This window comes from Arvicanthis niloticus, chromosome X (assembly GCF_011762505.2).
Source record: "Arvicanthis niloticus isolate mArvNil1 chromosome X, mArvNil1.pat.X, whole genome shotgun sequence".
In the NCBI taxonomy this organism is placed as follows: Eukaryota; Metazoa; Chordata; class Mammalia; order Rodentia; family Muridae; genus Arvicanthis; species Arvicanthis niloticus.
The window spans coordinates 35748951-35762639 of NC_047679.1; the positions used below are offsets into that span (position 1 = coordinate 35748951).

At 41.8% G+C, this 13689-nt stretch overlaps 1 non-coding gene and 1 pseudogene across 1 annotated transcript; both read right to left on the bottom strand.

Annotated features, from left to right (window-relative positions):
• Positions 1 to 252: 252 nt before the first annotated feature.
• On the bottom strand, positions 253 to 314 carry LOC117695578 (U7 small nuclear RNA). Its single transcript, XR_004604635.1, has one exon. It is a non-coding gene; the product is annotated as a U7 small nuclear RNA (small nuclear RNA).
• Positions 315 to 8406: 8092 nt separating this feature from the next.
• On the bottom strand, positions 8407 to 9476 carry LOC117694895 (E3 ubiquitin-protein ligase NRDP1 pseudogene; annotated as a pseudogene).
• Positions 9477 to 13689: the final 4213 nt, after the last annotated feature.

Here is a 13689-nt window from a genome sequence, read left to right on the forward strand (position 1 = left end):
AAAAGCTCTCTGGATAGCTCACGGGTTTTTCTGACCAAAGTCAGAAAAGCTGCTATAAAAAAAAATTCTTGACTTCTCCAACCAAGTCAGAAATCCTGTTAGAAAAATTCTAAAAATTATTCTTCAGTTTCCTCATCAAAATCAGAAAGCAAACACCCCCTAAAATTTAAGAGCTGTGTTTGTTCTTCAGACAGGCTTCTCTAGATAGCTGTTAGCAAACGTTCTAAAAGAGCTCAGTCGTTTGTCTAATTCTTGGGATTTCTGAAATAGGTCAGAAATCCTATTAATAAATTCTAAAAGAGCTGTATTCACTCTCCATGGATTTTCCACCTAAAATCAGAAATTCTATTAGAAAAAAATTCTTGAAGAGCTGCTTTCACTCTCTGCTTTCCAGAGATTTCCAGACAGCTCAGCTATCCCTAGAAAAAAATTCTAAAGAACTTCTATAACTTTCTGCTAGTTCATCACATGCAGAGCAAAAGCCCAGTTTTTTATTTACAAATCAATTCATTTATTTTTTGCCAGGTTCCCTTTTGATTATCCTATGAATCAGCATTCTGTGACACCAACCCCTTAATTCTTAGGAGAGAGCAACCACATTTTTTTTTTAACACTGCAAAAGAATTCAGAGATCTACCTGCCTCTGTTAAGCACAGACTATAAGCTAGCTGGGTGAGACCTCACCATGGTATTACCATTTCTATCATTCCTGGACCTGGACTCAGTGTGTCCCAGGCTGATCTTGAACTCAGGAATCTGCCTGCATGTGTGTTTGCCAGTCTTTGTACCTTTCTGACAAGCTGGCTCATAGTGTAGCTGCCTATGTTCCTTTAGATCTGTGAAGCCCCTTAATAAAATTCATATTGCATCCTGATTTTTTGCGCAGTTGAGAAATCATATAGTTTCGAACTCATGATTTTAGAGTTCTTTTCCACAGCCTTAAGAGCTATCCTGAAGACCCCAGCATTTACCATTTTGCTGAGACATTAGACACATCTTCGTCTCCCAGACTCATGCTGTATCTGATTATCATGAGTCATTACTGTTAATAGAGAAGACATTCCTTGAAGGAACATTAAAATATGTACATCATACACAAACAAGCCATATGCCCACAGCAGCCATCTACACTTGTGGAGGCCCATGCCTGCTGGCCCTGTCTCAGGGGCAAGATCCATTCTGTTCCTAGCAAGGTCATACCAGACTCAGCAAAGGGAAATAATGACAGATAATTTTTTACTTTCTTTCATTGAATATTTTATTTGCATTTCAGATGTTATCCCCTTACCCCATTCCCACCCACCCAGGAACCCCCTATGCTATCCCCCCTCCTCCTGGATTCTATGAGGATATGCCGCCACCCCCCACTCCCACCTCCCCACCCTCGAATTCTATCACACTGGTGTATCCAGCCTTCACATGACCAAGGATCTTTTCTCCTACTCTGCCCAAAAGGCCACCCTCCCCTACATATACAGCTGGAGCCGTGGGTCCCTCCCTATGTGTTCCCAGGCTGGTGGTTTAGACCCTGGGAGCTCTGGTTGGTTGGTATTGTTGCTCTCCTCATGGAGCTGCAAACCCTTTTCAGCTCCTTCAGTCTTCTCTCTAACTCCTCCACTGGGAAACCCTTGATCAGTTCAACGGTTAGCATGCGCCTCTGAATATGTCAGCCTCTGGCAGACCTCTAAGGAGACAGCTATATCAGGCTTCTGTCAGCATGCACTTCCTGACATCCACATCAGTGTCTACCTTTGATAACTGCACATGGGATGGACACCCAGGTGGAACAGTCTCCAGACAGCCCCTCCTTCAGTTTCTATCCCACACATTGTCTCCATATTTGCTCCTTTGAGTATTTTGTTACTCTTTCTAAGAAGGACCGAAACACCCACACTTTGGTCTTTCTTCTTCATGAGCTTCATGTGGACTGTGAGTTGCATCTTGGGTATTGTGAGCTTCTGGGCTAATATCCACTTATCACTGAGTGAATACCATGTGTGTTATTTTGTGATTGGGTTACGTCACTCAGGATGATATTTTCTAGTTCCATCCATTTACCTAAGAATTTCTCAAACTCATTGTTTTTAATAGCTGAGTAATACTCCATTGTGTAAATGTACCACATTTTTTGTATCCATTCCTCTGTTGAAGGACATCTGGGTTCTTTGCAGCTTATGGCTATTATAAATAAGGCTTGCACACAGGTGCAAAGTTCTTGAACAGAACACCAATGACTTAGGCTCTAAAATCAAGAATTGACAAATGGGACCTCATAAAATTGCAAAGTTTCTGTAAGGCAAAGGACACTGAATTCTCAATTGAGGAAACTCGAATGGCCAAGAGCACCTTAAGAAATGCTCAACATCCTTAGTCATCAGGGAAACGCAAATCAAAACAACCCTGAGATACCACCTCAGACCAGTCAGAATGGCTAAGATCAAAAACTCAGGTGACAGCAGATGCTGGTGAGCATGTGGAGAAAGAGGAACACTCCTCCATTGTTGGTGGGATTGCAAGCTGGTACAACCACTCTATATCTATATATATAACAGAGATTGGAGCTCTAGCTGTTTTATTTATAACAACTGCCCAGGTAATGTGGGGTGCTGGTATTTTAAGAATCTCACTTAATTTGGTTTTCCCTAATGACTAAAGAAGTTGCACATTTCTTTAGGTGCTTCTCGGCCATTCCAGGTTCCTCAGTTGAGAATTCTTTTTTTTTTTTAGTTCTGTACCCCATTTTTAATAGGGTTATTTGGTTGTCTGGAGTCTAATTTCTTGAGTTCTTTGTATATATTGGATATTAGTCCTCTATTGGCTGTAGGATTAGTAAAGATCTTTTCTCAGTCTGTTGGTTGCCATTTTGTCCTGTTGACAGTGTCCTTTGCCTTACAGAAGCTTTGCAATTTTATGAGGCCCCATTTGTCAATTCTTGATCTTAGAGCATAAGCCATTGGTGTTCTGTTCAGAAAATCATCCTCTGTGCCCATGTGTTCAAGGCTCTTTCACACTTTCTCTTCTATTAGTTGGAACTAATGGATGGAACTAGAAAATATCATCCTGAGTGAGGTTACTCAGTCACAAAAGAAAACACATGATATTCACTCACTGATAAGTGTATATTAGCCCCAAAGCTGGGAATAACCAGGATACAATTCACAGAGCACATGAAGCTCAAGAAGAAGGAAGACCAAAGTGTGGATGCTTCTTCAGTCCTTCTTGGAAGGGGGAACAAAATACTCAAGGGAGGAAATATGGAGACAAAGTGTGGAACAGAGACTGAAGAAAAGGCCATTCAGAGACTGCCCCACCTGTGGATCCATCCCATATACAGACACCAAACCCAGACACTATTGTAGATGCCAAAAAATGCGTGCTGACAGGAGCCTGATATAGCTATCTCCTAAGATGCTCTGCCAAAGCCTGACAGATAAAGAGCATGGGGTTCCCAATGGAGGAGTTAGAGAAAGCACTGAAGGAGTTGAAAGAATTTGTAACTCCATAGGAAGAACAACAATATCAACCGGCCAGACCCCCTCCCAGAGCTCCCAGGAACTAAATCACCAACCAAAGAGTACACAGGGAGAGACCCATGGCTCCAGCCACATATGTTGCAGAGGATGGCCTTGTTGGGCATTAATAGAAAGAGAGGTCCTTGTTCCTCAGAAAGCCCAGTGTAAAGAAATGCCAGAGTGAATGGGTGGGTAGGGGGAAAGCACCCTTATAGAAGCAAGGGGAGGGGAAATCTGGAAAGAGGATAACATTTGAAATGTAAATAAATAGAATAGCCAATAAAAAAAGGGAAAATGAAAAAATTCAAAAACATTAAAAAAAACTCACTTGAAGAACTGCTCTTTTTTTTAGTTCCAAGAAAAAGTTGCTGCAAGAGGATCAACCCCTCTTCACCTTCATGCACTTCTTATCTATTGGATCTTATCTTCATAGAATCCTCCTGATTTATTTCTTGGATGTATAGTTTTAATAACAATATTCTTGTGCTGGCATTTTCTTAGCATGATTCTTATAATGCAACCGTTTATCCTAGCTTACAAATGAGAGGCTAGGACACTGTTTTTCCACTCTACAGTTTGGATATTTATTAGATATTTTGGTAGCATGCATCATACCTAAGTTTTCATCCTATGATTTTCATCTTCTTCTTTTTATTCTTTAAATAAGCCCAAATACTTTACTACCCATCCCCCAATTTTATAGGCTAAATTTGGTTGCTGCAAGATCGTAAAACATTAAGACTCAAAAACAAAGAAAAAAAACTCAAGCAGGTGACTATAAAAATTTTGAAAGGCAATTTTGGAAAGAATATATCTCATGAAACATGGAAATATTGTAGATAGTAATCTAAAGGTACTTCACAGCTCCAGCTTATGTTTTTCTGGTTACTCAATCAAATATTTGCATAGGTACTTCTGTGAAGAGACTTTAAAGATATATCTACAATGAAAAACTGAATAATTTTAGAATATTCTCCATGTCCAATGGAATAAGATCAGCCCAGAATAACAGAAGAGAAAACAGCAAAGTCTGGTAGGAAGATGCCAAGTCGCAAACAGTCAGAATACACATCTGACTAAGGAGAGCTTTGGTAGAAAGGGAAGTTGGGGAAATTCAAAGTTCTAGAAAAATACAACCTACTACCACCGGCTTTAACTATGATGGGTACCACAGACCATGGGGTTAAAGCAGCCTCCAAAATTGGAGAATGATTTCTAGATAACATTCAGCATAGATAACGCTCTCAAGCCCACAACAATAATAGAACTGAATTTATGTGACAGTCTGATTAAACTGGGATGAAACTGGGATGGAGTATAAGTCTCAAAACATCCAAAGAAATGTACAAGACAGCCAGTACTTTGATTTCAGGTTTTTTTGCAACCCCAAACAGAGAAGCTTACTCACTTAATGTATAATTGTTTTCTCTTTCTTTTTCTTTTCAGTACTAGGGATTAAACCCAAAGCTGTTAATGTCAGGTCAGCATTCTACTGATTGGCCTTGTATCTTCAGCCTCACCTTATGCTTTTGATCTACAGAACTGTAATATATTGAGTTTGTGTTTGTAGCAGCAAATTTTGTAGTGCTTCCTTAGGATAGTCATAGAAACCAAAATAGAAATGAAATGAAACACATATTTCAAAAGATATTTGTATGTATATATGTTGAGGAATGTTGACAAGGTAAATAGTAGTATAAAGAAGAACAAAACCTCACAATTTTATGAATTAGAGTGCTATAACAAAAGAAAAATAAAAAAGGAAACCATGTACATTTATTTATTATAATGTGCCTCACTCTGTTGGATCTAGAACCATGTAATGCTGAACAATCAGATATTGCAAGAATATAGTCCAAAGACTGACTTTGCAGATGCATCTCTTCTTTACTAGCTTTGATTATGTGACATGGGTGAGTACTTTGTTTCTCTCCTTGCACCAACTCAACCAAACTGAAGAAGGCTCTACTGTGGCAGGAACAGCCTCTCAACTGAAAAATATTTATTGAGAATGTCTTTGTTGTTGTATGGAGAACATAAATCATCTGACATTCTGGATAGTTAAATGACATAACTGATTATCACATCAGAACAAGAGTTGCATACTGTATACTGTTCTGCCAGGTTTGTAAGAATTTCCAAGTTTGTATCCACAGGGTCAAAAGAGGGAGTGTAGGGTCCTGGTAGACCTAACAAGCCAAACTCTGCCACCCATCTTTGAGAAGCCAATTACAGAGACAAATAATAACAAGAAACAGAGAAAAGGAGATTTCTTTCAATGTGCCTACATTGGGAAGGGGAACAAAGATCAGTGACCAGACATCCCCAAATCCATCTTCAGATTCCTGGCATGAAAGTTATGTTTATGTACAAGGCAATAGATATTCATCACTAAGTAGTCCTGGTCTATTTAGGTATTGTCCTGGCCATTGCTGACCCATCATCGTCTTGGCTTGAGTCTCTAATGTAAGGTGGCAAGGTAAGATGTTATAACTATGAGAAAACTTTTTCCAAGAAAAAGTTTCTCTTGGCCTGGTCAAGCTTTTCCTTCGTCCAATACAGAATTTCTGGAGAAATTCTATTCCTTTCTTTTTAGATTTATTCGTATTCTATGTGTGAGCATTTTGCTTACATGTATATCTGTGCACCACACATGTGTTCTGTGCTCACAGAAGTCAGAAAAAGGGCATCAGATGTCCTGAACCTGGCATTATTAATGGCTGTGAACAACCATGTGGGTGTTGGAAGCTAATCCTGGGTCTTCTGCAAGAACAGCAAAGCTCTATTTTTTAGAATTGAGTGAGAGATTTATTAGTGCAGTGAATACCATGTACAGCACACAGTACAACTGGAGAACTGCAGACAGACACCAGTGCAAAGGACATGGAAGCTTCTGCCTCATCAATCATCTCAGAGTAAGGATAGGACATTGTGAACACAGGCAAGGAAGGCAGGGGCAAAGAAGTACAAGAAATGCAGTAACCCAACTATGTATATAGAGCAGCCTCTTTCAAATTCCTGAGCACCATGCCCTGGAACTGGAATACCCAACCTGTTCTTTTTGTTGTTGTTGGTTGGTTGGTTGGTTTTTTTTTTCAAGACAGGGTTTCTCTGTGTAGCCCTGGCTGTCCTGGAACTCACTCTATAGACCAGGCTGGCCTCAAACTCAGATATCCACCTGCCTCTGCCTCCCAAGTGCTAGGATTAAAGGCGTGTGCCACCACCGCAGGTGCCAACCTCTTCTTATGGTCCTCAAGCTATATCCTTCTATCCTAATTCCAAAGGAGCAACAACTAAACTACTGAGACCAACAGCAAGCTGGTCTGGAATGGAACTCCCAGAGAGAGAAACAAGTGTATGATGAAGGAGATCTCTCTGGCCTCTCCAATCACATTCCCATCTGTGCTTTTAAAATAATCACACCTATTATTCCTCCTTGCTCACTCGGCCAGCCACTACAGGGAACCCAGAAATGACCCACTGAGCCATAAATGAACCCTATGTTCTTAGGTGGACTTGAGTTAGATAGTGTATGCAGCCTGGTTTTGGAGATATAACTAATTTGTATCCCATTTGTCTGGTGAAAGTTAGAACCCAGATAAACAGGAACTTTCCCCAAGAAACATGGAAAAGTCACCTTAAAAACGCATGTGCCAATTAATTCTAAGGTTTCATAAGAAGAACTGGGGGAAAAAATTTTTTTTATCGGGCACAGGCATCGATATTAGACAGCCACAACCAAAGCTCCTGCTCAGAAAGGGTGATGGAGGGGAAGGTCAGAGCAGGTATCAGACTAAAGATAGTGCTAAAAAGTAAACATATGAAACAGACAACATTATTTAGCCCCACCATACCAAGAATCCCACAATAGGAACAGTAAAAGAAAAGATGGCCTTGTCAGGCATAGGTGGGAGAAGAGGTCCTTGGTCCTGTGAAGGCTGGATGCCCCAGTGTGGGAAAATTTGAGGGCAGGGATATGGAAGTGGGTGGGTGGGTAGGTGGGTGGGAGCACATCCTCACAGAAGCAGAATGAGGGGGAATGGGATAAGGGGCTTCTGGGTGGGGGGAATGGGGAAAGGGGATAACATCTGAAATGTAAACAAAATATCCAATAAAAGTTAATTTAAAAAAAAAAGAAAGGGCAAAAAAAGGTTTTGAGTTTTGTTGATTTTTTTCTTTTCTCTTTTCTTAAGAAAAGCAAATAAATAAAATTGCCAACAATGTGGCTTGGCTGGCAAAGAGGACAGACACAACCAAGACTGGGTAACAGATGGGGTTTGTGACTGGGGAAATGTAAACAAACAAAACCAAAGGAAATCAAGGTAACTACAATCAGGACTGCAGAGGGACCTACTGAGGCAATATAGACATGTCTCAAGAAGCACTGCCTATCCTAGTTCAGCAGAGCCAGAAGCAGCTTCCTCCTGAGTGTATGAACACAAATAGTCTAATGCGCACCCCTTCTTTCCCTTCCCTAATTATGAATAAGTTTAGGGGGGAGTTCAACAGACATTTCATCAACCCACCCTGTACACCCAGAAAGGCCTGCACCTTCACAGGGCGCCTAGACAGGGATGTGCTAGGCACAAAGGTCTTCCCCAAGGGTTGTTAGTGAGGACCAAGTCCTGGCCTCACTAGGTAGAGGGTTTTGGTCACACCCTTAGTCCTTCTCCTGGATGTCAGCTCCTCAGAGCTGCTTTCTCTATACTGCATGGAGTCAGTAAGCCTGCCTGCTCAGATTCCCTGGTTTTGGAAGAGAGGAAAATTAGAAATGCCCCACTCCACCCTGATTCTCTAGGGAAAACAGATTAGTACTTTCTGAAAAATGTGGGAACCAGGTGTCGTAGTCAGAAAAATACAGTTCTCTGCCCTGACTGAAAACTTTATAGATATTGTGGGGGAAGGAAGATAGCAAAAGGCAGGAATTGGGTTCCCAGGTGAGCAAAGTGCCCCAGGTCCTTCATTCCAGAAAAGCAGGGAGTAAGTTGAGCATGTACAAGCTGTGGCATATGGGTTATGGGAGAAGTCAGGGTTCAGCTGCTGGAACAATGGGTTTTTCCAACCCTATGTCTTCCTAATAGCCAGTTATGCTCTTATATCTCCTCCACAAGATGTGCAAATAGGACAAGCCCTGGATCCTGCACCATGTTGTCACTCAGTTGCTGGTCATGAGTGGAGCTCATCTCTCCCCAGCGGGTCACTCTTTCTGGCTGTGGGGCGTTCACCCACTCAAGGATTTTGTTGTACTCGATTGTTTCCAGGTTCTGAAGGTTGAGGTTGACATTATGGGTGGCTCGCACATACATCTTCAGTAGCTGAATGTCTTGCTCCTGTTCTGCCAGCTGTTGCTTGTGTTCAGTAGACATCTTCTCCAGCTCTGAGATATGTGTCTGCTGCTGCTGGACCACGGAGAGCAGATGATTAATGCAATTGTGGTTTGGCAGTTCATCTTTGGGCATCTCAAGGCCACAACCCTGCTCACAGGTCACAGGCTGCTTCGGATTGTGCTCACAGTCATTGAGATGAGACCTGAGGTTGTCAAGTCTGACAAGAGCACTGCAGCCAAACGCAGAGTTATCACAGGCAATCTGTAGCTTTGACAACATGTTCCGCATGATCTGAGGTACTGGACTCAGCTGGGCAACCTTAACAACGCTATGGTCTACTGGGCATGTCTGCTGCTCAGAGAGCCATTGGATGATGCAGCCATTGCAGAAGGTATGCTCACAATGAGGCACCTGTACTGGCTCTTCCAAAACTCCACTACAAATAGGACAGATAAGGTCCTCATCAATGTCCCCCTGGAAACGGGTTACATCGTACCCCATGTCTCACCACTGAAACCTAGGTCCTTCTAAGTGATGGGGGAAGGTTCCCTGTTCACAAGGATCCAAGCGCCTGATGCCTCCGCTCAGTGCCACTCAGGAGGTGCTACGAGTATCTCATCTTGTTGGCTATTCTCCAACTGAGTCTTTCTTCCTAGTGACAAGTTTCATGGCCCAGGGCTGAGTGTGATGTCACAATTAGGAACGCTTGCCCAGAACGAGACCTGGCTTCTCTGGCGGAGGCCAAAGCTGCTGCAGTGCAGCCTGGGCAGCAGATCTCAGCCTTTCCCTCTAGGGGAAGGGGAAAGGGAAGCAAAAAGGGGAAACGGGGAAAAACGAGGGAAAAGGGGAAAAAGGGGAAAGGGGGAAAAGGGGAAAAGGGGACAAACAGGGAAAAAGGGGAAAAGAGAGAAAGGGAGAAAGGAGGAAAGGGGGAAAGGGAAAAGGAGGAAAGGGGGAAAGGAGAAAGGGGAAAAGAAGAAAAAGAAAATGGAAGAAAAGGGGAGAAGAAAAGAGGGAGAAGGGGGAGAGAAAGAGTGGAAGAGAAAGAATGTGAGAGAAGAGTTTGGGAGAGAAGGGGGAGAGAGGAGAGGGTAAGAAAAAGAAGAGAAGAAAAAAGGAGGGGAAGAAAAAAGAGAGAAAATAAATAAGAGGAGACAGAGAGAAGAGAGGAAGAGAAGAGGAGGGAGAGAGAAAAAGAGGGGGAGAGAAGAAGAGGGAGAGAGAAGAAGAGGAAGAGTGAGAAGAAGAGAATGTAGAGAGAAGAGGGGGAGAGAGAAGAAGAGAGGGGAGAGAGGAAAAGGGGAAGAGAAAAAAGAAGGGAAGGGAAGAGGGGGAGAGAAGGGGAGAAGAAAGAGGAGGGGAGAAGAAAGAAGATAAAAGAAGAAAAGGGGATAAAAAGAAGAAAAGTAGAAAGAAAGGGGGAAGGGGAAAAAGGAGGTAAAAATAGGGAAAGGGGAAAAAGGAAAAAAGGGGGAAGGAGAAAAAAAGAGGAAAAGGGGAAAGGGGAAAAAAGGAAAAAGGAAAAGGGGAGAAAGGGGGGAAAGGTGAAGGGAGGAAAGGGGAAAAAGGGGAAAGAAAATGGGGGAAAGGGGGAGAAAAGGGGACAAAGGGAAAAAGGAGGAAAAAAGGGGAGAAGGACAAAAAAGAGGAAAGGGGAAAGAGGGAAATGGGGAAAGGAGAAAAGGGGGGAGGGAAAGGAGAAAGAGGGAAGGGGAAAACAGGGAAAAGAGGGAAAGGGGGAAAAGGGGGAAAAGAGGAAAAAGGGGAACAAAAGGGGACAAGGGGGAGGGGCAAAAGGGGAAATAAGGAAAAAGGGGAAAGGTAGGAAAGGGAAAAAGGGAGGAAAGAGGAAAAGGGGGAAATATGGAAACAAGGAGAAAATGGGGAAACAGGGAAAGGGGTGAAAAAAAAGAAGGGAAGATGGGGAAAGAAGGGGAGAAGGGGAAAAGGGGAAAGGGGGAGAAGTGGTAAAGAAAAAAGGTGAGAAGTGGAAGAAGGAAGGGGAAGAGAGGACGAAAGAAGGGGGAAGAAGAAGAAAGAAGGTGGAAGTAAAAGGTGGTAGAAGAAAGAGGGGAGAAGAATGGAAGAAGTAAGAAGGGGAAAGAAGGGGGATGAAGGGGAAAGGGGGAAGAATGGGGAAGAAGAAGGAGGAGGAAAAAGGAGGAGGAAGGGGGAATCGGAAGTGGAAGAGAAGGATCACAGCAAAGCTCTTAACCACTGAATCATTTCTCCAGCCCCAAATTCCGTTCTTGGGAACCATTGTTTCAGTAGTGTGATAGCCAAGGAGAAGAGCATTTTTTTTTTTTTTTATAATATCTTTCTTGATGTCAGGATAGTAATAAACCTAGTGTGCCCCAGGTAAGAGAAGGGCAGAAGTAAGTTCAAGGAGAGTTTTATAGGGCATTTTGAAGACATTTTTCTTTGAGAGAGACTGTAAAAAGTGTGAGGATCACTGCATTGGACAAGATTTGCCTCTGGATTCATCAAGATGCATTGCAACTGCTCTGTTGACAGTAGACTGTTGGCATAAGAACGCAAACAGGGAGACTTGTATCTTGTTCATTTGAAAGAACAAAGTAACAAAAATCTCAAGAGAAGCCTCATGAAATATGGTACATATATGTCCTGCCTTGACCCTGTAAGACATTATATGAATCCTGTGTCCATTGGAGGACTATTTTCACCAGTCTAAAATTCTGTTAATAAATATAGTTCATTGATATCAATGACAAGAGTTAAATAGGAAGCAAAACTATGAATGTATGTTATGTAAAAGCAAAATATCTTATCATGCCATCATGAGCATTTCACATTAAAACTGATTATTGTGGGATGTTATCTGATAATGACATCTATATATGTTCTCTATTTCCAGTTCCTATCTTAGAGCTTCTTGTTCATGTGTTAATTCTTGACTGATAGCAGAATTGGGTATATAGTTTGTCTTTCACTTTTGTTTTTTCTTTTGATTGTAAAAAGATTTATTAAGGAGTGGACAAATGGCTCAGAGGTTGAGAACATTGGCTGCTTTTCCAAGGGTCTTGAGTTCACTTCCCAGCAACCACATGGTGGTTCATAGCCATCTATAGTGAGGTCTGGTGCCGCCTTCTGGTGTGCAGGTACACAAGCAGGCAGAACATTGTATACATAATAAATAAATCTTTAAAATAGATGTATTTATTTTATTTTCTAAGTATAAGAGTTTTGTGTGTGTGCATGTATGTATACCATGTGCACATGTGGTATCCATAGAAGCCTGGACATATAGCTGGTTGTAAGTTTTCTAGTGAGTTCTGTGAACAGATGTTGTGTCCTCTGGAAGAGTAACAAGGTCTCTTAACAGCTAAGTCTCCTTTATAGCCTCTCTATACTTGTTTTGACACATGATCTTTGATAGTATTCCCTAAATTATCTCTATGAATCTCTTAAAATCTCCTGGATTAAGGGAATATACTTTTCTAATGAAGTGAATTTTGTCTGGCTTATGAATTGAGACTGGTCAGCCATGATTAGACAGTTTGAAGTTTTCAGCTTCACCCACTCATCCTCCAGGATGAGGATGAGGACTGGAATTTGAATGAATAATAGATGATGACCTTCTGTGAGGAAGAGAGAGGGAGAAAGAATTGTGGGAAAGAACTGAAATCGGTGGTAATGGGGTATCTCTGGGATGAGCTAGAAACCTAAGACAAAGAAAACTCATTGGAATCTATGAGGGTGACCCCAGCTAAGACTTTCAGCAGTGAGGGATATGGAACCTGAAATGCCCATCTCCTGTAACCATAACAGACTTCCAATGGAGGGATGGGGACACCAACCAGCCTCAAAACCTTAGAATCAAATTCTGTCCTGCCTGTAAGATGTGCAGGGATAAAGATAGAAGAGAAATCGAGGGAATGGCCAAACAAAGACTGGCCCAACTTGAGACCTATACCATAAGAGAGAGCCCAGCCCCAACACTATTGATATTCTGTTATACTTGCAGACAGGAGCCTAGCATAACTGCCATCTGAGAGGCTTCACCTAGCAACTGATAGAAACAGATTCAGAGACCCACAGCTAAGCATTAGGCAGAGCTCAGGAAATCCTGTGGAAGATGGGAAGGATTGAATGAGCCAGAGAGGTAAAGGACACCACAAGAAAGCCTACAGAATCAACTAAACTGGGTCTATAAGGCCTTACAGAGGCTGAACCACCAAACAGGGAGCATGTATGAGATAGATCTAGGTCTTTTGCTCATATGTAATAGATGGGAAGCTTGTAGTTCACATGGGATCCCTAAGAGCAAGAGCAGGGGTTGTCTCTGACTTTGTTGCCTGCCTTTAAATCTCTTTCCCCTAGTTGCTGGGGTACCTTGTCTGGCATTAATAGGAGGAGATATGTCTAGTCCTACTGGAACTTGATATTCTAAGGTTTGTTTATATCCATGGGAGGCCTCCCCTTTTCTGAGGAGAAATGGAGGAGAGAAGATGTGGGGGAAGAGGGTGAGACTGGGAGGAAAGAGTAGAGAGAAGCTGCCATCAGATTGTAAATAAATAAATAAGCAAACTAATAAAAATAGCTCTGGAAATTTTTTGTGAGATTTTGGCTTTCTAAACATACAAAAGCACTAGAAAGCTGATGTCCCCACCTCTCTCTCTCTCTCTCTCTCTCTCTCTCTCTCTCTCTCTCTCTAAATATATATATATATATATATATATATGTATATATATATATATGTGTGTGTGTGTGTGTGTTTATATATATGTATATACACAAACACATATGTATATATATGTGTGTTTATATATATATGTATGTACACACATACACACACATATATATATATATACATCATTTCATCTGATTTT